At 49.0% G+C, this 23746-nt stretch overlaps 1 protein-coding gene across 1 annotated transcript in view; it reads right to left on the bottom strand.

Moving 5' to 3' along the window:
* The window catches only part of PTPRM (protein tyrosine phosphatase receptor type M), a 1525420-nt gene that overhangs the window by 1127177 nt on the left and 374497 nt on the right, over window positions 1-23746 (bottom strand). The window lies entirely within an intron of this gene.

Genomic DNA, 23746 nt, shown 5'->3' with positions numbered 1-23746 from the left:
GTTTGGTGCTTCATTTCAGAGTGGTAAATATTTAATCTCACCTTCTGGTGTGGTGATGCCGACTGCAGCAGACACCAGCTGCTCCAATAATAGAGTCACGGGCTGGGCTGGCGGCGTCCCCCAGGAGGGGCGGCACTGCCCATAACAGAGCACTGTGCAAAGGGGCCAGGCAGGGAGGGGGGCGAGCAGGAGCAAAGCTAGGAGCAGCCGATACTGAGCAAGTGATTGGAAGGGGAGGAGGTGAGGGTAAAAAGAGAGATACTGTCATAAGAGAAAAAAGTGAAAGAGGCAGCGCAGATAACAGAGCCAGGCTTGGAGCAGGAGACGGGCACAAGAGAACATAAAACAGAGGAATACGGGAGTAAGGTGGAATATAATTTAATCTGATGCACATTTGGAGTCCTCCAATGCCCTTGGGCCGTGTTGGCGGACTATAGTGCTGGAAATGAAATAAACAAGCACGGCCGCAAAAGTGAAAGCGACATGTCCCAGGGCAAGTAACATGATCCACAACAGATGGCACCCTACGCGCCGCTGCTCGCGCCAGAGAGCAAAACGCCATGGGAGTGAAAATTTTAAGAAGAGGTGGGACATGCAACCGCCTTTGGCCGATTCCATGCTTTCATTCTTCGAAAGCCACACTCAAAGGCCAATAGAATGTGACAACCACAGTACAAGCTTTCTGAAAGCTTTCTAAATGTCTGGAGTGATTTCAAGAGGCCCTCTCCTAGGGCAGCGCATGCGCACTGCGCTAGGCGAGTCCTAAAAACATTTAGTCTGAGCTTATTTTTCAAGTTGTACTAATTCAAGCTGTTTTGAAGTACAGTGGGAGGGCAGCATTTTATTTTTTTTGTAAATCAAAATATTCTCATCCTCAAACTAATTCCATTCAGGAATTGAGATCCCTCTACTTTCAGTATAGCGACCCAATTACTAAAGTAAAGTGGACGACTAACAAGGTTCAAACTTTACAGGCACAATGACTGATATAGACGTATAGGCGGGAGACTGACCAAAAGCTTACAAAATGTGTATGCCGAGAATCATATCGTAGAAACGTCAACATACGATAATATTCTAGGTACCTACTATAGCATTGTGTGCAATAACTCGAAATTGCACATAATTTCAGCAGTTGAACCATGTGACGCGGGGGACCCCGACGAGGGCCCCCCTGGTATGCCTAGTAATGTGTCTACCTTTTCTTCCCAGCATACAGAGGCGTGGAACACCCCCGACGTCATACGGAGACGACCTGAAGCGGTGCACCTACGGGACTACACCTTTAAGGGGGCGGAGTCGGATTGGCGCCACACCCTCCCTGACGACGTAAAGGCCGTCCCGGAGTCCAGCCAGGTGTGCGAGACACCCGGAGGTGGAGTTGGAGGTTGGTGGAGCGAGTGGAGAGACAGCGGAGCGGAGTGGACGGAGGAGGAAGACGACGAGCGGAGGACGGAGGAAGATCGGAGGACGGAGGACGAGGAGGACGGAGAGAGTAGGACGGAGGTGGAGGAACAGCAAGATCATCCCAGGCACGGCGGGGACAGCGGAGAGAGACCAGGAAGGTGGAGCCGAACGGAACCTGAGGCGAGGCAGAGCTACAGGACGACTCCAACAGGGAAGGCGGCGGCGGGACTAGACAACGAACCTGAGGGTGACTACCGCGGGAAGCCAGGGGGCTCTGCGGGACGCGCATCGCCCAGCCACACTAACACGGAAGTGTGGCTCACCCAGGTACGGTCCGATAACACAGCGTGGGGAGGTAGTAGACGAGGGAAGCCCTCATAAAAAAGAGAACACCCCTTCACACCCTTGATGGTTTTCACAAGGGCTCACATCCCACAGTCAGGGTTGAAGGTTGCACGTGTGATTCCCCTCACTCCCTTCCCTGAGAGACGTTTTGCCCAGCACCTTTACTGAGACGGACCTTTCTCTTTCCTTTTTCTCTGGTGGGCCGGCGCAACGAGACCAGCGAGACGGCGGGAAAAAGGCCTACGACTCCCAGGAGACCTTGGGACAGACGAGCAACAGGAGGAAGATCCAGGACGGAGGAGGCGGACCCGCCACTACCATTTTATAGAGTGCCTATTCGCAAACGTCGATTGTACAAAGCAATAAAACCTGCATTACCCAGACAGCCCGTGTGTGCGAATCTTTTCGAGAACCCCGCAGTACAGACACAGCCCTCATCCGAAGTCTCACAAGTGGTGGAGAATGCGGGCAGTGCAACAGTGAGCAACATCGAGGACACAACGATGGATGCGATCCTGCAAGCCCTCGTGAAGGGCCAAGAACAACTGGCATGGGCAGTGGAGCAGCAACTCGCAGCAGCCCAACTGGATCGGGATACCTTTCGAAGTTCTGTGGTACAACAACTGGAAGGAATGAGGGTTACGGGTGATCCCGCCACTGTCACCGTCCGTGAGACCCGGGCTCCTCCTACACCCGCGGGCATTTCCTTGCAAAAATATGTCACGGGGAGGACCCAGACGCTTTCCTAACAAATTTTGAAAGGGTGGCCCTAGCTTGTGGGTGGCCTGTGGACAAGTGGCCGTTTTTCTTGGCACCATTGTTGAGTGGAGAGGCACAGGCTGCCTATCAGGTAGCCAATAGCAATGGCACTACCCCTTATGCCCAGATCAAGACTGTGATTCTGGATCACCTCGGCTTAGATTCAGAAGCATATAGGGTTCGGTTCCGCAAGGAGAGGGGACAAGCCGGAGATAACCCCAAAACCTTGTTCTTTAGACTAAAAACCGCAGCGGACAAGTGGCTTACACCAACTACGAGCTCCAAAGACCAAATCATGGACAAAATATACCTCGAACAGTATTTGGAAGCCCTTCCCTATGGGACACAGCGGTGGCTACGCCAACATTCTAACCTGAACACGGCTCAAGCCATGGAGATGGCCACCACCTACGCCCGGGCCCAACCCCGTCTTCACAATGCGGAACCAGACAGGCCAAGCAAGGGACCGACAAGACCCGAGCGCCGAGTGAGGGCTCAACCAGGACCCCTCCCTCCTCTTCCCCGACCATCGGCTGTCGAACACCCCCCTTTTCGGGGCCCGCAGTGTTTCGACTGTGGACAGTGGGGCCACATAGCCCGTATGTGCCCCCAGAAAAGAACCCACGAAGAACCAATGGACGTTAATTATCTCCCAAAGGCAGTGTTGTATTCGGCTGAACTAGGAGGCTCCTTCCATGTGAGTGTTAATGTTAATGGGGTGGTGGTCAGGGCCCTCCTTGATTCCGGCTGTAAGCAATCAGTAATCCAAGGGATTTATGTGACTCCAATACAGTTAGTACCGGAGAACAGTGTGTATATTAAATGCGTACACGGGGATGTGAAGGAGTACCCGGTGGCTAACATTCCCCTAGGTCTAGAGGGGATGGAAAAGATGGTAGTGAAAGTGGGAGTAATGGATACCCTACCCGAACCCTTGATCCTGGGCACCGATAATCCGAACTTCCTGAACCTCTTCAGAGGCCAGTTATGCCGAGACAGTGAACAGGGAGAAACAGTAAACAACTTATTATCCACGGGTCCATGGGAAGGAGACCGGTCCTTCCGATTCGCCCAGGCCAATGACGAGACTCTCATCAATGCTTGGGAACAGGCACATGTCGGTTTAACCAATCCTAACCCCACCTACCCCAGTTTCGTGATTAAGGATGATCTTTTGTATAGACTAGCCTCTAAGGATGAGCCGATGCAACTGTTGGTACCAGCCTGTTTTCGCGAACAAATTATGTACTATGCACATACCCACCTACTGGCGGGACACATTGGGAGTGAGAAAACGACCCAGAACGTCCTCAGGAACTTCTACTGGCCCGGTATCTATAGCGATATAAAAAAACATTGTCAAACCTGTGACCTTTGTCAACGGAAAAATGCCCAACGACCTGCGGCAGTACCCTTACAACCTCTGCCAGTCATCGGGACCCCTTTCGAGAGAGTGGGGATGGACCTGATAGGCCCCTTAACCACCACAAAAAAAGGTTTTAGATACGCTCTCGTTATTGTGGACTACGCCACTAGATTTCCTGAGGCGTTTCCTTTAAAATCGCCCACCTCCAGGAACATTGCCGACAAATTTCTTGAGTTGTTTTCTCGAGTGGGGTTCCCTAAAGAGATCCTCACGGACCAGGGGACCCCATTCATGTCCAAGGTTATGCAGGAAGTTTGCCAAATGTTGGGTTTGCACCAGATTAAGACGTCCGTGTACCACCCTCAAACGGATGGGTTAGTCGAACGATACAACAGGACATTAAAAACGGTCCTGAAAAAAATGGTGGAGGTAAACCACTCCGACTGGGACTCATTGTTGCCATTAGCCCTGTATGTGATAAGAGGCCAGCGACAAAGTAGCCTTGGGTGTTCGTCTTTCGAGATGCTCTATGGGAGACTCACTTGCACCATCTGGATGCCGTGTTCAATTTACTCGCATCCGCGGGTCTCCATGTCAACTCCAAGAAGTCCAGAATCGGGTACCATAAAGTCAAGTATTTGGGGTACCTTCTGGGTCATGGCATCATTGAACCTCAGGTTGAAAAAGTGCGGGCTATCGCGGAAACCCCGTTTCCGAAAACTCTAAAGGACATGCGTGCCTTTTTAGGCCTGGTCGGGTACTACCGACGTTTCATACCCTCCTTTTCTGAGGTCGCGACACCCCTGACCGATACCCTCAGGAAAACGAAGACCCGCCCGGACTTCCACAACCCTACGCCGGCCATGTGGACAGCCTTTCAGACTCTTAAAAAGGCCATCACCACCAGGCCGGTTCTTACGTCACCCGATTTCAACAAGCCCTTTGTGTTACACACTGATGCGTCTGACTTTGGTATCGGGGCGGTGTTGTCCCAAGACACCGGGGAGGGGGGCCTCCGGCCCGTTCTTTACATCAGCCGGAAGCTGTTTCCTCGGGAGGTCAGGTACCCGACTATTGAGAAGGAGTGCCTGGCCATCAGGTGGGCGGTGGACAAGCTACGCTACTACCTAGAAGGGCGGTCTTTCCTGCTATACACCGACCATGCCCCTCTCATATGGATGGCGAGGAACATTTCGAACAACCCTCGTGTCATGCGGTGGTTCCTGGCCTTACAGCCCTTTCGGTTCCAGGTCCGGCACCAGAAGGGTGCCGAGAACGTCCATGCGGACTTTCTTTCTCGGTATCCTCTCCCCGATCGGGAGATTCCTAGGGGGGGGATGTGTGACGCGGGGGACCCCGACGAGGGCCCCCCTGGTATGCCTAGTAATGTGTCTACCTTTTCTTCCCAGCATACAGAGGCGTGGAACACCGCCGACGTCATACGGAGACGACCTGAAGCGGTGCACCTACGGGACTACACTTTTAAGGGGGCGGAGTCGGATTGGCGCCACACCCTCCCTGACGACGTAAAACCCGTCCCGGAGTCCAGCCAGGTGTGCGAGACACCCGGAGGCGGAGTTGGAGGTTGGTGGAGCGAGTGGAGAGACAGCGGAGCGGAGTGGACGGAGGAGGAAGACGACGAGCGGAGGACGGAGGAAGATCGGAGGACGAGGAGGACGGAGAGAGTAGGACGGAGGTGGAGGAACAGCAAGATCATCCCAGGCACGGCGGGGACAGCGGAGAGAGACCAGGAAGGTGGAGCCGGACGGAACCTGAGGCGAGGCAGAGCTACAGGACGACTCCAACAGGGAAGGCGGCGGCGGGACCAGACAACGAACCTGAGGGTGACTACCGCGGGAAGCCAGGGGGCTCTGCGGGACGCGCATCGCCCAGCCACACTAACACGGAAGTGTGGCTCACCCAGGTACGGTCCGATAACACAGCGTGGGGAGGTAGTTGACGAGGGAAGCCCTCATAAAAAAGAGAACACCCCTTCACACCCTTGATGGTTTTCACAAGGGCTCACATCCCACAGTCAGGGTTGAAGGTTGCACGTGTGATTCCCCTCACTCCCTTCCCTGAGAGACGTTTTGCCCAGCACCTTTACTGAGACGGACCTTTCTCTTTCCTTTTTCTCTGGTGGGCCGGCGCAACGAGACCAGCGAGACGGCGGGAAAAAGGCCTACGACTCCCAGGAGACCTTGGGACAGACGAGCAACAGGAGGAAGATCCAGGACGGAGGAGGCGGACCCGCCACTACCATTTTATAGAGTGCCTATTCGCAAACGTCGATTATACAAAGCAATAAAACCTGCATTACCCAGACAGCCCGTGTGTGCGAATCTTTTCGAGAACCCCGCAGTACAGACACAACCCTCATCCGAAGTCTCACAAACCAATAGAACCATAACAAGGGTTGGAAACAGGAGGAAAAGTCTTGTCGAATGAGGAAGGTGAAATCTACAAAGCAGTAGGAAAGAGGAAAAAAGAAGGGGAAGAGTGAAGCGATGTGGGGGGAGTGTTGGAGGCGTACGCCATGATGGAATATGTATTGTGTCGGAGATGAGTAAGCCAGCTTACATATCATGGAATTGAATGGTGAGGGCATGCGGGGTGTTAAATAACAGTGGTGAGAATACACCCCACTTTCCACACAACACATATGGGAGGCCATTAACAACATCATGATAACTTTTGACTTAGAGCTACTACAGCCAGCGACAGATAATAATAGCCGAATTATCCCTACATACACCGGAAGGAATACTAATTCCAACATTGATCATGTTATGGTATCATCCAGCATTGTACCACACTGCAGGACCTTGGTAACTGAGGACCCTACTTTAAGCGATCACAATTGTTTGTACCGAGAGTAGAGTCCTGAAATTGCAGAAGTCAGCGTGTGATAAGAACCCTAGTCAATGTTGAGCCACACAGGCCAAATGGGACTAGGCTGAGGTGGAGAGGGGAAAAATCAACAACAGTATTGCCTATAATCATTTCAAACTCTTTGGCAGATATCAATGGTATCCTGGCAACAGGTAGTACGCCTGTTGCCATTTTGAATAATTTTGCTAATATCAGTAAAATTATTGACACCATATTCACAGGACGTAGGTCAGGTAATACTGTTCACGATAAGGGCTGGTTTGACCATGCCTGTACAGCCCTCCTTACCCAGCTTAGACAGGCCCTTACACTCAGGCCGAGGGATCAGAACCAAGTCATACTCTTGAGACGTGATTACAAAATGGCACTCTCCAACAGGAAGAGGGAGTTACAGCAGGAAGCATGGGACAGTCTGTCCAGGGCAGCAGAGACCTCCGATAGTGGCTTGTTTTGGTCCACAGTAAATTCCCCCTTTCTTAAGAACGATAAAGCCCCACATCTTGCATCCAATGTTAGCTGTGAGCCTTGGGTATCCCACTTTTCGGACATATTTCAAGGTGGTGGTCTCAACGAGGGAGAACAAAGTTGTTGGCCTATAGTCCCGCTGGACATTACCTTGGGAGAGGTTGAAAGTGGTATTAAGGCCAGCAAGGGGGGCAAGGCGCAAGGGCCTGATGGAGTCCTCATTGATGTGTTTATGGCCACGCCGCTGCTGTGGGGACCTATTCTCACCTTGGTCCTTAACGCAGCGGTGACGGCCTCGATTTCGCCGACATGGGGAGACTCCATCATTGTTCCCATTTATAAGAAGGGGGACAAGTCAGCAGCAAGTAACTATCGCCCAATTAGCCTACTCGACTCATCGGTGAAGGTCATGAGTAGAGTGCTGCTGTCTAGGCTGGAAGTTTGGGCTGAGGAGAAGGGGATTCTTGCGAGTTCCCAGTATGGCTTTAGTAGAGGCCGAGGGATCGTAGATCAGTGCCTAAATCTTGAGCTCTTAATCGGCAAGTATACAAAGGCGAAGCCTGGTACCCTATATCTCTGCTTTGCCGATCTAAGCAGTGCCTTTGATCTGGTAGACCACTCCATCCTATGGCCAGTCGTGCATGAAATGTGCGCACCGGAGGCTATTATCTTTTTCTTAGCCAGGCTCTATGGAAAGATGCAAGCCTGTGTGCGCTAGGGGGTAAATGGAGAGTGGACCCCAAATTTTAACGTAAAGCGTGGAATCAGACAGGGCTGTGTTCTCGCCCCTTTGTTGTTTACCCTTTTTGTTAATGCTGTGGATTCAGTTTTAAAAAAGGTTGGGGTGGATGTACCACAGGTTAACGGGTCAGGTGTGCCAGTCCTGCTTTACGCCGATGACGCTGTGCTTCTATCGCGGACCCTATAGGTCTACAGCGCCTGATGGATACGTTTTCTGACTTTATAAGAGAAAGGAAGCTGTTGATTAACAAAAGTAAAACCCATACAATGATTTGTGGTGCCAAAAATAACAAAAAGCATGCTTTCTTCATTGAAGGGGTGAAAGTTCAGCAAGTGGAATCCTTTTGTTACCTGGGCATAGTCTTTACGTGCAACGGTAGCTGGTCCCAAGAACTTTCAAATGTTAGGACTAAGATGGCAAAGAGTGCCTATGGTATATTTAAATTCGCCTCCAAGATTGGCGATAGACGGATCAGGGACATGATGCTGATCTATAAAGCGAGGAGCGTCTCAATTGCGCTATATGGGGCAGGGTTGTGGGGCTATACTAACGTAGGTTCTGTGCAAAGGGAAGAGAATACCTTCCTTAAAAACTTCTTTGCCTACCCACCTCTGCCCCTATTGAGTTGATCCACAGGGAACTGGGTGTCGCCTATCTAGGCGACCTCATTTTGCTGAGGCCTCTGATGATATGGCGTGCAATTTGGAGGAAGGATGAGAGTTTTTAATCAAATTGTTATTAAGGACTGTCTTGATCTGGAGAATTACACTAAAATACCCTGGCTTAAATATGTAGTCGACAGTTTCCGGGATATTTTTGGGCTTAATTTATTGGTAGAACCTTGTTCTGCAGGTAACATTTCTAAATTGGATATGAAAAATACTTTTATGTCATATAGAGCCCAGAAACGTTTAGTGGTTAACTGTCGCCTTACCACAGTCTACCTTTATAACAAATATATTGAAAGTGACGGATTCCAGTTATATTTAAGCATGGTCAGTAGACCTGGCCATAGGTTTGTTCTAACTAGACTCAGACTCGGTACGGCTCACGTTCTGGTGGCCTTTCCGCAACCAAAAAAGCACCCTGTTGGGCCGTGCCCATGTGATGGGCGTTCAAAACAAAGCACACTGCACTTAATGTTAATTTGTACTCTTTTCTTGAATGTAAGGGTTGACTATCTGAAACCAATGTTTGTAAAGTATGGAATTAGTAACGTGGAAGATGCCATGAGGTTGATTTGTAATGTGAACTCCCCAGACAAATGTTTTTATATTGCTACTTTTATCTGCAAATCTACTTACTTTAGAAATAGTATGATATTTAAAATTTATATTTCTTTTAACCAGTTTCTGTAATTTATAAACGCATTTTTGCTGTATGCTTTTATGGTCATTGTTTAATATGCACCGAATAAAGCTTCATGAAATTAAATGAATGGTGAAAGAGAGGCAGTTAGGTGGTGGATATGAATCTGTTCAGAATACACCAAAACGATCGGGATGGGGCAGATAGATATCCCGAGTCTTGGGATTCGTGCACTGCCTTAATACAACAGATTGTCACACAAATAATATCGCTCTCAAAGATTCATAAAATTATGCTTCAAATATCAATTATTTCTAATTTTCCCTCATTTAAAAAAATATATAAAACATCTTTATTGGGGTTTTGTAGCAGCACACCACAAAAGGCATGCATTTGTTTTTTAGGCACAATTACAATGTGTAAAATTATGTTAAAATAAGTCATCAAATAATAGAGTAGCTTCTTGAGAGTTTCTGTTCGGCACTTGCTTTACTGCTTTTGCAGTGCTAATGCTTTATAAAAACAAACTGATAATGATGCCTCAATGAGAAAACAGTCACATCTTAGAATTAAAACACCCCTAGCTGTCTGCTTTACAGTCTAAAGAAAAAGGGGAGCCGGGTTAAAGATCAGGTTCCATGATATACATGCCAGCTCAAGGAATGGCCTTCTGGCCACTAAGAATACTATGAGGTAGATGTTTTACGTTCTTCTACTTGGATGCAGCTGTTACTTTACATATTCTAAGAAAGACGCAGCTGCATCTGTCCCAGTAGCAACTGAGCATCAGTCAAAGGGGACATGAAATATGTTACTGCATTACCTAAACTTGGAGCCTTCTGGAATTGTAATATAGTCCCCACTTGGAAGCTTGGAGCTAAATGTTACTCCTCAAATGGTACCAGCCGAGGTCACTAATATACAGATATTCATTGTTACTTGTGCAATATTCAGATTTTTTGGGCGCCGTCATTGACACCCATCACCTGCTAAAATCTAAAACAGATTAGAAAGGTTAATGAGCCCACTAGAATACCGAGTGTAAACATTCACTCTGCCATCTGAGAACGGCATGGAGAAATGACCCTTCCGAAAAATAATTTAATTCTATTGAAATGCATCCAATGTCCGTAAACCTTGCCTAAAAGAAGCCACACGTCTCTACTCTGGGAAGAAAATTGACAGGTTTTAATTTCTTCTTTAATTTCGAGCTGTTAAATGTTGTGTGACCCCAACTATGTGTCTTGCAAAACACCCAGTGCAGTGAAATGTATGGACAGTAACACTTTTGTAACCAAAAACATAGAATATAAAACTAGATAGGAAGTTATTCACCTTTTCATACCTCGAACAATACAGCTTGATTTTCCTTCCAGGTGCTTAGTAGTGAAGCCAACACACTACAAAACACTCCACTACCCTGCAAAGGTTTAATCTTTTTGCAGAAAACAACTTTCCTCGTGCAACATAAGGCTTAAGCAAACATCTTCGCTTTTGGGAAACCTCCCTCTCACCCCGCCGCCTTCCCCCCAAAAAACGCAATACAGATGATTTATTCATCGGACTTCAAGCTCATTAAGATTCCAAATTCGGCGTAAAATACGGAAAGGGCAGTTTGTAATGTAATTTAAGCATGAACCCGTGTGTCAGCTGTTCCACTTACAGGAGAGTGGCTGCTTCTTTACAGATGAGGGGGCACTGCACACTGTATCAAGAGAGCAGCCAGAAAATTAAAATACCCCCTCCTTTGAACCAAAGCTCAGATGACCCCAAGCAAGCACGTCAAGTGAAGTCCAAACCACCTTAGTCTCCTCCACCCAAGCATCTATCCATTCATCCTTCCATCCACCTGCTAATATCCACTTTTTCACTCTTACAGTCGGTCATCCGTTCATTCTTTCATCCATCAATCAGCCTTTCAACATTTCGTCCATCTATTGGTCATTTTACCCATCCATTCACACATTCGTTATCTATGCGTGCAACCATTATTTGACCCATCATCCAAATAAAGCCTTTCATCGATCAATCAGTCCTTTTGTTAATCGATTCTTCCTCTCAGGTTCCTGTTGCTTTGCCTTCCATTCTCTCAGGTTCGCACTTACTATGCCATTCACCCATCCTCTCAGATTTCCATTTACGCTGCTATCCTTCCACCCATCCTCTCAGATTTCCATTTCTGCTTCAATTCTTTCGCCCATCCATCAATCATTCCTCTCAGATTTCCATTTACTCTGCCATCCATCCATCCTCCATGATTTCCATTTGCTTGCCATCCATCCATCCATAATCCAAGATTTACATTTACTCTGCCATCCGTTCATCTGTCCATTCTGTCATCCACTTTTCCACCCATCCTCTCACCTACTCATCCCCCATCCCTTCACCTACTTATCCATCCACCTTTTTATCCACCCTTCCACCTATACATCTATCCTTTCACCCACCAACCATCTCATCCATCCATCCTTTCAGCCGACCTTCTATCCATTCTTTCATCCACTCATCCTTTCACATCCACTCATCTATTCATTCTTTCACGGTGCATGCATCCACTATTCCATTCTTCTTTCCGTTTCTATCATTCCACCTTTACTTTACTGTTAATGAAGACCTTTTATCTGGCAATTTACAGATAAATGGGCCAATAAAGAACCTCATCCCGCTGTAGCTGCTAAAGCAGGGTGTTCATGACTCCTCTGCACATTGTCACCTGCCTCTTTGGGACCTTTAGCAACCTTTTTCAAGGCTCTCCACGTGGCATTACTTTCAAATGTTTCTGCATGGACTCTTGTTGAGGTGAAAGTCTGAGACTGGATTTAATCTTTTCTGTTGACATTTAAAATATCCCCAGGTGGGTACAGCCAAATCCTTCTAGAAACCATCCATGTATGTTGCGTGTAGGGCAGATGCTGTCACCATTTATTCAGGTCTTTTAACTGGAAAATATGGCCCTCAACATTGCCATCTCCAGCCACCAATATCTGGACAATACCCAACATTTCGTAGAACTGCACCAGCCTGTGAATCATTCAGCCATCACTGAGCCATTGATGTGCAATGCACATCTCAAATTTGGATGCATTTGGCATTAACGGACCCCAAGAGAAGATCTCGACCCCATTACCAAGAAACTCTTACCAGATTTTTCATTCTAGGTTTGTTACCACTGCTTTCTTCATTTCGGTGGGTACCACCTTCGTAACCCTAGAACCCCAACCCCTTATGGTTCTCTGCATTCCTGTATAAGCAGCATTTGTCGATCAACCCTCCCTGCCTCTGGCACACAAACGCACACACACACACACTACTCCTCACCTCAGTAAATCATTGCCATTTTTAGGTTTCGCTGGGGGACGGAGCTGGAAGCTCCGCCTCCAGAGAAATCGCTGGAAGCTCTGCCTCCAGAGAAATCTCTTGATTTCAGTATAGTGACTCTGGAATACGCCTCCCTGTCAAATTGGCTAGCTCCATAAATGGAGGCTAGCCATTGGAACAGAGAGGCGTCCGTCATGGCCGGACCAGATTCGGGGGCGTTCCCGAGAATCTTTGGCTTTTGGCTACGTCATGATACGTCAGCCAAAAGCCGGGAACGCCCCCGAATCTTGTCCGGCCGGGCCGTGCTTGCTGCTGTCCTGGGCATCGTGAGTGTTTTTCCCCGGCACGTTTCCCGCCTCCCTCCCGCCGTTCGGGTCCTCTCCCGCCCCCCTCCCGCCCCCCTCCCGCCCCCTGTGTCCTCTCCCGCCCCCCTCCCGCCGTCCGTTCCTCTCCCGCCCCCCCCCCCCCCCGTGTCCTCGTAGGTGCTTGTTTTTTGCTTACGAGATTCTCCATAAGCAGAGAAGCAATTTCTCCATAAGCAGAGAAGCAATTTTGAGCGCTGACGGGCTATTTCATATAACAAGGAGGGCACGCAATAATGTGACTTCTGCGTTAAAAAGAGCATGTGACGTAAAATGTAACTTTTAATTTCAACGGACGTAGCTTCATGATAAGTAATAAAATACACATATTTATACAAAACATATTGTTTGCACTCAGTTATTATTAGAATCGGTTACACTATTCTTTTATATTTACATGCATTTCGCAATTATGCCTGAATAAGAGCAGGTATTTTCCCCGAAACGACTGTATTGTAAACCTTTCTAAGATGGCCGCTTACATTACGTCCGTCCAAGGTTGCCCATGTCAAGACCTAGTTCTGACATGACGGTGTCGAACTTCTCAACCCTGTTTCGCTTTCTTTAAAGTTTTGGAGCTCGTTTATCCTTGAAATATGGGCGGTTTCGCTGTAGAAGACCCAAGCTCAAGCACCAGAGAGACTATAAGATACATTATCTGATTTTTCTTTCGGCATGCATTCGGGCAACCTGCAGGGCAACTCCGGAACTTCCCTGTAAGACCCGTGGGGTCCTCGAGTTTTCCCTTTCCGCCGGATTCGCCATCTTCCAGGTAACGCGGTGCGAGATGGTGCTCCGCTAATTTTAGTAATTTAACTGAAAACTGCTACATTAGTAAACTGTGCTCGCAGGAAAACTTGAGGGAGATTATCCGACTTCCTGTAGATGGTAGTATTTCTGTGCCTCGCGTGTATTGGGACGCACAACGGTAGGTTCCCGGGGTTTAGAGATGGTCACTTGCTGCCTATCGGGGTTAATCTTAGTTTATACGAGTTGCAGTTAGGATCCGGATCAGTAATAAAGTCAATTTCTACTCCATCACGCCCTTTTTCCTGCTGAACATGTTTCTTGTGTTTTCTAATAGACTTAAGGTCGTGTCTCGTGAACCGGCCAACGCATAGGGAAGCCACCGGACGAATTTGCTGAATGGCTCAGCAAAGACCTGTTTGTGATTATCTCCCGCTTGTCATATTTATGTGTCCGCATTCCTTAAACACTTAACACGTGTTGTGAAAACGTGGTGTGTAATGGTATTTCTAATTAGTTAAGTCACAATTTCTAGACTACCACTAGCCGTCGGATGGGATATATACCGGTTACTGAATGGTTGTTTTCTTAAAAGTGTGGTCTTATATCTGCAATATTCTAACACCTCCCTTAACAACCCACCGATCATTTCGTAATTCCATCTTTCACCCCCATGGTACCTACTTAGAGATGTTTGATTCCATGGACTCGCGTGCTCCCACAAACTTCCAAGGTGGACGTGTCCTTTTTTTTAAATGCACGCCTCAATATTTAAGGTGAGATTATGCTTCTCTACCTACCTACCTACCCTTTGTTGTCTCTTGAACACCACCGTACATCAGTTGTCTGTTTTAATAATGAATTCACATCTCACCAGCAGGTGGCCAAGGAAAACCCCTATATCTCGTTCTTGTTTCTAACTTTCCAGACTCGCTATAGGCCCTAATGTTCAGTCTGTGTTGGCCCCTTTCTTATAAAAATCACTTTACTTTCTTCATAGTTGTAGGACTCGATTACGTTGACAACATACCCTGAAGAAATGTGTAATAGTATGGCTTGGAAATTCCAGCGTTGTCTTGTTTGTTATATTGTGTCTATGAATAAGCAAGCTTCAACACTACCTTGCCTTTAATCCATGTAATAAATATTATCCCTGCAGTCTCCCCAAGCTAGCACCCTGACTTTCAAAAGATAACTCCCTTAATGAATTCTTTCTATCTCACATTATTGACTTGGCTCTACTCCAGCACAACATATCATTCGATTATTATTATTCGATTATTTTGCTTGGGTATGGTGGGGTGTGAGTTAATTGACAGCATATGTACATCCTTGATAGAATAAATAAAGGGTAGAAGGCTGGTAAAGAGCAAATATTCAGATGTTCCTGTGTGGCGTTTCCAACAGTCCTTTGGTTATTTAATGCCTGTGCAGTAAATGTGTATGCTATTGGAATTAGGTGATGTTAGAACTGGCTATTTCTGGTAGGCTAAGGCTGACGCCAAAGCCAGGCAGAAACCACCATTCTAGTCAGGGCAAGGAAGTCACACGCCAAGATAACCTCTGCTCACCCCCTTGGTAGCTTGGCACAAGCAGTAAGGCTAAACTCGGAGGCAATGTGTAAAGCATTTGCGCCAGCGCACAACAGCAACAACATACTAGGCACACCACAAAAGAGACTCCACACAAGGTTATTATAAAAATAACTTTTGTATTATAAAAACACACCAGATAAAATCACACATATACATGGTGCCAACTGGCACGGGCAATATTCGCAGGGATTATGTACACAAGACAGGGCCACATGGGCGCCTGTCAAAATCAGATATAGAACTTCTAGATAAAGTGTAGAATATAAAGTCACTTCTAGAATAAAGAATAAAGGTAACATAAAATAATAATCAAAGATAACAACCAGTAACCACTGGTAACAGGAACCAGGACCTTACTAGGTCCACCTGTACTAAGAAAGAAGAACCACCTAAGTATCACACAGCATTAGGGGTCTAAGAAAGAATACATTACTCATGATGCAATAAACCTACATTCAGAGGAGTAGAAAAGACAACCACCTAAGTATCACTCAGCATTTAGGGGTCTAGGAAAAGGACACATTACCCATGATGCAATAACCTACATTCAGAGGAGTAATAAAGAACACATGATGACTAAACATTCAGAGGTGTTAAGAATAGAGCACATGATGCAATAAAATCACATTCAGGGGTGCAGCGCAAGAAGACACATGATGACTAAACATTCAGAGGTGCAGCGCATGGAAAGGAAGACACATAATGCATAAACATTCAGAGGTGCCATAACATAAGTCAATAGCGCAAAAACACACAGTAGGCAATTACTATTTAAAAGCATAGAAATCACATTGCGCCTACACTACATAAGCCACTACCTGTGGCAGTCCCTAGGCCAACTGGCCTTGATGGGGCAAGGATGCCCTGGGTCAAAAGTCAGGGCGCGCTGCCATGCAGCGCCAGTCCAAAGCACAAAAGCCTAAACGTGGCAGGTGCCCACAAAGTGCTGGGCACCTGGGCATCGCAATAAAATAAACTGCGACAGGGTCCTCACTGACCCTTGGGCGCAAACTGCGCCATGCTGGAGCCACACAGGCTCTCTAAACAATGATGCCCCCACGTTGGAGCTCTCAGGCTCTGGCACAAAACATGCCTTCAGGGAGCCTCTCGGGGCTCTGGACTGCGTTGGGGCGACCCGCTGCCAACTGGGGCCGCCCTAATTGCACCACCAACACTGGACCTCACGGGGCCCTCAAAACACGTTGGGGCGACCCACTGCCAACTGGGGCCGCCCATGAAGCCTTCATGGCTTCCTGCTGGCACTCTGCAACGTTGGAGCGGCCCACTGCCATCTGGGGCCGCCCTTGAAGCCTTCGTGGCTTCTCGGCATCGAGCGCGAGCTCGCGCTACTGCGGGGGAGGGGCGGACACCGACAACGTGTCCCGGTGCCCCTCCCCTGCTCTGCCCCACTCACCGGCCGTCTCCACGCAACGGGGAGCCTCGCGGTGGGGGCAGGCACCGACAATGTGCCTCGCGCCCCCTCCGCTTCCATCCTCAGGTCGCTCCTCTCGTGGCAGGGCTCCCTCCGCTCACGGGAGCCCTGTCAGCCGGCCGCCATCACTCTTCTCCTCTCTCCCGGGCCCGGCGGTGATCCCGGCCATCTTGAAAACACGCCCGGGAGCCAGCCAATCCCGTCGCGGCCCCTGGGACGTACCTCCAGCAGCACCCGGGGGTCAGCCACTCACAGCGCGGCTCCCGGGACAGCTTTTTTTTTGTTTTTTTTTTTTTTTGAAAACCTTTATTTTCCGTAAACATAGTACACAGCGTCTGCCTACAACCACTGCGGGCCGGCCGCTATGACAATATACAACCATTCCGGGGAACCTTGCGAAGCAGCAGATAAAAATAAAAACACCACGATGGATTTGCAAGGAGCCACAGGAAAAGGATAAAGAGGGTTTCATTTTACAATTTTGACGAATCGTCCTAAAGTCAGACAGGGTAGCTGAGCGGGCGAGCCACATGAAGGATATCCACAAGTGATACATCGTTATCGAAATACTGGCGTGAATCATTCACAATAAGGACACCTAAGCACATAGGTAGATGTCGCCCCAATTAGCGCCCGCCCAATCAATATACACATCAGGAGTTACATCTAGCTTGCCTAAGGTATGATAGGATATAGAAGGGAACATTCTATAGCAGCAATAAAGGATACAATGGCGTATAAAGAAGGCACTTGTTACATGAGAAAATTCGTGACAGGATCCGCGCCCTCAAACGATAGTGGAAAAAGGAAGGAAGAGCAAGGTCTGAAATCATTCAATGACTATGTATTAAAATCGATGTCTAGAACATAGGATCAATAAACCATATGATAAGGATGTAGACGCGAGACACAAAGAAAAAAGGCGTCCCATAAAGAACAAAACCCAACCTCCCGCCTGACCCAAGATATATAAAGAGAAGAAGAGAAATAAGAAGAAAATAAGAAGAAGGCCATAGAAAAGAAAAGAAAAAGGAATAAAGCCCCATCCCCCCCACCCTGCACGTCGAAGAGGCTATGGCCCACCCCCCCTTACTAGCGTGCCTGTCGCCCCAAGAGTACCCACATAAGGGAAAAGACGGGGGAAAGACAACCCCCGGAGAAGAAGGAAGACCAGAGGGGGGCCAGAGAAACAAATAAACAAGCAATGAATTCGCACCTCGGCCGCCCCTCCTCAGACCCCAACCCTACACCGCACCAACATTCACCTCCCCAGCTGTCCAATGTAATCACCAGCATTGTCCGCAGCAGAACAAAGAAGAGAAAGAGAAACATCGTCAGCCTTGTCCCTGTCGTTCCGGCCAGTCAATAAAGTTCAGTCGAGCAGCAGCCATCTTAGACGGGAATCGCAAATATAGGGACCATGACCGAGCCAAACACCATCCACAGTGGTCTGTCCAACGCGAAGCCAAACTGAGTAGAACTACCCAGTAACGGTGGAAACACAGCAGCAATACCTGAAAGTTGACCGGCCGTGGCCATAGTAGCAACCCCATGATGAGACAAAGGGATTCACCGAAGGGCCATGAAGTAAACCCTAAGCATGGTGTCCAAAAAGAAGCCTCCAGCCGACGGATAGGGTCCAGAGTCCGCAAATTCTTCACATCATGAGTGGGTAGCGCGGCGGCCACGATTTCCTGGGCGTCCGGTGCCATTACATACGTCTGGGTAGATTGGCAGCCACCGTCAGGCACAGGATAGGGCAAGGCGCACAGAGCATGATGAGCAGCACCGCCGAGCAATATAGTATCCAGTCGGCCCTCTAGGTCTTGGGCATGTAGGCGCATAGACGCTCGCAGGTCATTCAGAGCGCCCAGAACAACAGCAATCCCAAGAGGCTCCTCTGCAGCAGTTTCATGCACCCAGATGGCGCCGCCATATTGTCGTCTTCGTAAATGTCCACTGGTGCCCATCGCCATAACAAAGCGCCAGTAGTAGATCCACGAAACACCGTAGCCGCGGGGTTAACAACCGCGAATCTGTCCCTGGCCACCAAGACCCGGCCACAGTGTAGCATGCACCTCGATGAGCTATCCGATCAGTCCTCCAGGATCGGCAGTCCCAAATATCGGGCGCTCGGTGAAGATGGCACCCACCATAGCGCTGAAGGACAATAGGCTCCCAGTGCCAGCCACAGGTCGATTGGGAAGTACAATAAAGCGTCGGCCACAATTGCGAGGCAGCAAGCGTAGAGGTGCGCAGGGCTAGGCGATACAATGTAGCCAGAAAGGAATTGCTACAGTAACTCTCCAGTCGCCTGACTCTCCGCTGCAAGCATCCGCAGTCGTCGAGTTCTGGAACAGCCGCCCCCAGGAACAAAGACCCGGTCACCAGTGCGCCACGCTGGAACGAGGGTAGGGACGTATCGCCAGTTCTGCCGCGAAATATTCAGCGGGGAGCACACCATCGGAATCAGGATCTGCACCCGGTTCCGAAACGCCGACGCTTTACCAGGATAAACATCAGGATGAGCGGTGTTTCGGAAAGAAGGCGGGCGGGTCGGCGGAGCCGAGGAGTCAGGCGGCCATCATGGTTGCAGGCTAGGCTCCTCCTTCCCCCGGGACAGCTTTTGATGACGCGGCGGCACTTCCTCCAATGGAGGCGCAGCTCACCAGAACAGGCCCACAGCAGCGGCCAATCACAGCGCGTCTTCTTCGACGAGCCTCCAGGCAGCAACCAATCAGGTCGCGGCCCCTTCGTGATTCCTCCCGCAGCCTCTTGTCATCTTCAGGCCCCCGGGCAGCAGCAATCACGGCGTGGGCAGCCGAAGTTAAATGAGATAAAAAATAAGCGAGGTGGGCACTCGCCAGGGCGGGCAGAGCGCTCCTCAGCGCTATAATCAAAATAAAGCGCTCTAAAGCGCTATGGGGCAATAAAGCGCTCCCAAGGCGCTAGGAAGTCCAGATAAAAGCGCTCTCAAGCGCTTGGGGAAAATAAAGCGCTCCAAAGCGCTAAAAAACAGGCAGAGCGCTCAGGGGGAAGCACAGCGCTTCCAGGTGCTAGAAATCCCACACAAGCGCCCTCCAGAGGAAAATGCAGCTTCTCCATGCTGCAAAGATCCCAGAAATTCCCAGGGGTCAAGCAAAGTCCCCCCCATCAGCCCAGCAAGGCAGAGGGGTCCCCCAGGAGTCCAGGAAAGTCCATCAGAGGTCCAGGAGCTGGGCAGGGCCCAGGGATTCCCCTGAGCCCCAGCAGCAGCATGCCCCTGGCAGATTCAAGTCAGAAACAAGAACATTTTGGAAGGGGATACAACCCCTTCCTATACAGTGCAAAACCTTTGAAGTCCTTTGAAGTCCTTTGAAGCAGGCAGTGTGAGAACCAGCTGGACTGGTTTAGAGGGAAGTCCCCTTCAGTATCAGGGACAGAGGTGTCAGTCGCCCAGCGGGAGGTGGAGCCAGCTTTGGAGTTACACAGGAACAGCCCTTCACTATCAGGTGCCATCTCCTCCCACTTCCCTGGCAGCAGATGCTGCCTTTCATCCATGGGCTGACTCAGACAACCTCCTGGGCTCTCCAGCCCCTGTCATCCTCAAACCAGACAGTCAATCCACAAGCAGGCCCATGCACTCTGGGCCAGGCTCACCAGCCAATCACACGCTAGCAACAACCTACACAAATATGTCAACTTCCAAAAGTAGTACTTCTAGACTAGACACAGTCATGTCGCATACATCATTTTGCAGCATTCACTCTCACGAGTTGATACATACCAAACTCGCCCCTGCACTCCCCACACATCAGGAACTACCATGGGCATACATACTCCCCATTCATTCCTATAGGAGGGCAGGTCACTCACCACACATACAGAGAGCTCATGCACTTTACACTGTACCACAGTGAAAAAGTGCGCAGAGGCCTAAAATCACCAACACCAGGTTCCATAAATAGGCTAGGAAAACGCAAAAAGTCTAGGGGTGAACCTGCCTAATGGGCCGGGTCCAACACAACCCCCTTCCAGCCAAAACGCAGGGTAGACCAATCACACCACTGATGGGCTTCACTGCTTTGGGCGACAAAACCACGGACACGGCCTCGCACAGCAGGGACACCGTCCAGTTTTTCGCCACTCTGAACCTACATGGTTTCCTCCAAATAATAACTCTATGACTCAACTAGGCTACCCCACTGGTACACACTAGTCATCCACAGCCAAGACCAGGCCATAGGCCATCCAAATCACAGGTCCTAACTAATCCACAGAGTGGGGGGTAGTAACCCCTGGCATACAATAGCCATTCTCCACTCTCTCTCTCAGTGTAGCTACAACTACCACTGATCCAACAACCTAGGGACCATACCCTCAGGCTGACCAGAGGTCACGGGCAAGAATACCCCACCCTACCTCTACTTCTGGGTTTCTGCACCCTCACAGAAAAGCACTTCACCAGAACACAATTCTCCTACCAGATCAGGACCTCACTCCATCACTGGTCTACCACCTGGAAACTATTTCACTTCTGAGGTACAAAGCACACAGCACAGTTCCTCTTCAAGCAGGTGGGGGGACACTGCACACAGCAAAGCCCCCTTTCCTCTACCTTAGTGAAAACAACAAACTGCAGGTGAGCCCCAGAACACACAGCAAGGGCAGCCCCCTCAGTCTCTTCAGCTGATCCACTTTGGTAGAGATTCCTCTTGACCTAGAAGTTTCCTAATCTCCCAACCTAAGATCTAAACCCTCAGGTTACACCGGGGTCAGAAGTAAGGACACCGTCCCTCTGCACCCCCTTCCAGTTCCAGTATGTCTCAGGCTAGACAGAGCACACGCCAGCGGCGTATCAGCGACACACTCTCCTCCAGTACTCCTTCCAGGTCAGGCCACACCCCAACCTGGCTTTCCTCCCTCCTCGGGGAACGACCTCCAGAGGCCCCACAAATGGTCAAGCACTCTAGACGGTCCAATGCTCAGCGAGCCAGGACTTCTGCACCCTCCACTTAGGAGCGGTACTGCCCAACACTAGGACCGCCGGAGTTCTGGTTACAGACACTCCCCGTCCTCCAGACACAGGACGATCCTCCTCAAATGACCTATGTACAGCTTAGGCCCCTGACCTGGCGCTCCTTTAGGGAACCCTTCAGGCCTTGAGATAGGGTTTCAGGCCAACGTGGGACACACCGTCCCACACTCACTCTGCCTCCACTGAGACAGGGCGTGAGCCCCTACACCCCTACCATACTACTGGGACCAAGCTGGGTTACACATGAACCTCTTCCCCTTTACAGGATCATCAGATACACAAGCCACTCCTTTTGGAACCACTCCCTAATGCCTCTGAAAGACATCTAGCACACCGCCAGACATCCACCTTCTTGTCCAGTGCCTCTGCAGGACCTCCTGCACACCACCAGAGGTACACCTCTCATGCAAGCTCTTTAACAAAAAGAAAACTCACACCAACTCCTCCAGTTCAGCACATCACTCATTCGCACACTCCCCCCCCCCTCGGACTGGTAAGGCAGTTACTACCACCCCTGATCACTCAACCTGACCACACGTGACACAGGTACCAAACTCTGGGAGCGGGGAATGGGAATTAACACACTGGACACATTAAAGCTGCCACCACTGGATCCTACCACACTGGGGAATCCAGACACACACACTACACTCAGGGAACAACCACCCTCCTGAGCTAGTCATTTCTCCTCACACTCCCTCTCTTCCATCTACCCACACAGGGACAGGATTTGGGATTGGACACGGGACCCAGCAAGGGATTCCTAATCTATGGGAACCTCCCCCCTCTAATGGCGTCCCGCCCTGTCACTTTCTCTCATCTGCCACTAAACATAAAGCGCAGAAACACATTTGAAAATGACACTCTTGAGGAAAAAAATCAAAAACAATAATCCCAAACATGTGACTATCTGAAAAAAACAATTGCAGAGTTTTGTAATGTAGCCAGTTGTCGCTATGGCACTGCGCAAACACAAGTCCAAAATCCGCACCGCTGACCAACAATGTTAGAACTGGCTATTTCTGGTAGGCTAAGGCTGACGCCAAAGCCAGGCAGAAACCACCATTCTAGTCAGGGCAAGGAAGTCACACGCCAAGATAACCTCTGCTCACCCCCTTGGTAGCTTGGCACAAGCAGTAAGGCTAAACTCGGAGGCAATGTGTAAAGCATTTGCGCCAGCGCACAACAGCAACAACATACTAGGCACACCACAAAAGAGACTCCACACAAGGTTATTATAAAAATAACTTTTGTATTATAAAAACACACCAGATAAAATCACACATATACATGGTGCCAACTGGCACGGGCAATATTCGCAGGGATTATGTACACAAGACAGGGCCACATGGGCGCCTGTCAAAATCAGATATAGAACTTCTAGATAAAGTGTAGAATATAAAGTCACTTCTAGAATAAAGAATAAAGGTAACATAAAATAATAATCAAAGATAACAACCAGTAACCACTGGTAACAGGAACCAGGACCTTACTAGGTCCACCTGTACTAAGAAAGAAGAACCACCTAAGTATCACACAGCATTAGGGGTCTAAGAAAGAATACATTACTCATGATGCAATAAACCTACATTCAGAGGAGTAGAAAAGACAACCACCTAAATATCACTCAGCATTTAGGGGTCTAGGAAAAGGACACATTACCCATGATGCAGTAACCTACATTCAGAGGAGTAATAAAGAACACATGATGACTAAACATTCAGAGGTGTTAAGAATAGAGCACATGATGCAATAAAATCACATTCAGGGGTGCAGCGCAAGAAGACACATGATGACTAAACATTCAGAGGTGCAGCGCATGGAAAGGAAGACACATAATGCATAAACATTCAGAGGTGCCATAACATAAGTCAATAGCGCAAAAACACACAGTAGGCAATTACTATTTAAAAGCATAGAAATCACATTGCGCCTACACTACATAAGCCACTACCTGTGGCAGTCCCTAGGCCAACTGGCCTTGATGGGGC

This window comes from Lissotriton vulgaris, chromosome 4_1 (assembly GCF_964263255.1).
Source record: "Lissotriton vulgaris chromosome 4_1, aLisVul1.2, whole genome shotgun sequence".
In the NCBI taxonomy this organism is placed as follows: Eukaryota; Metazoa; Chordata; class Amphibia; order Caudata; family Salamandridae; genus Lissotriton; species Lissotriton vulgaris.
The sequence above is the reverse complement of the archived record's forward strand: the minus strand, read 5'-3'. Positions and strand labels throughout refer to the sequence as shown.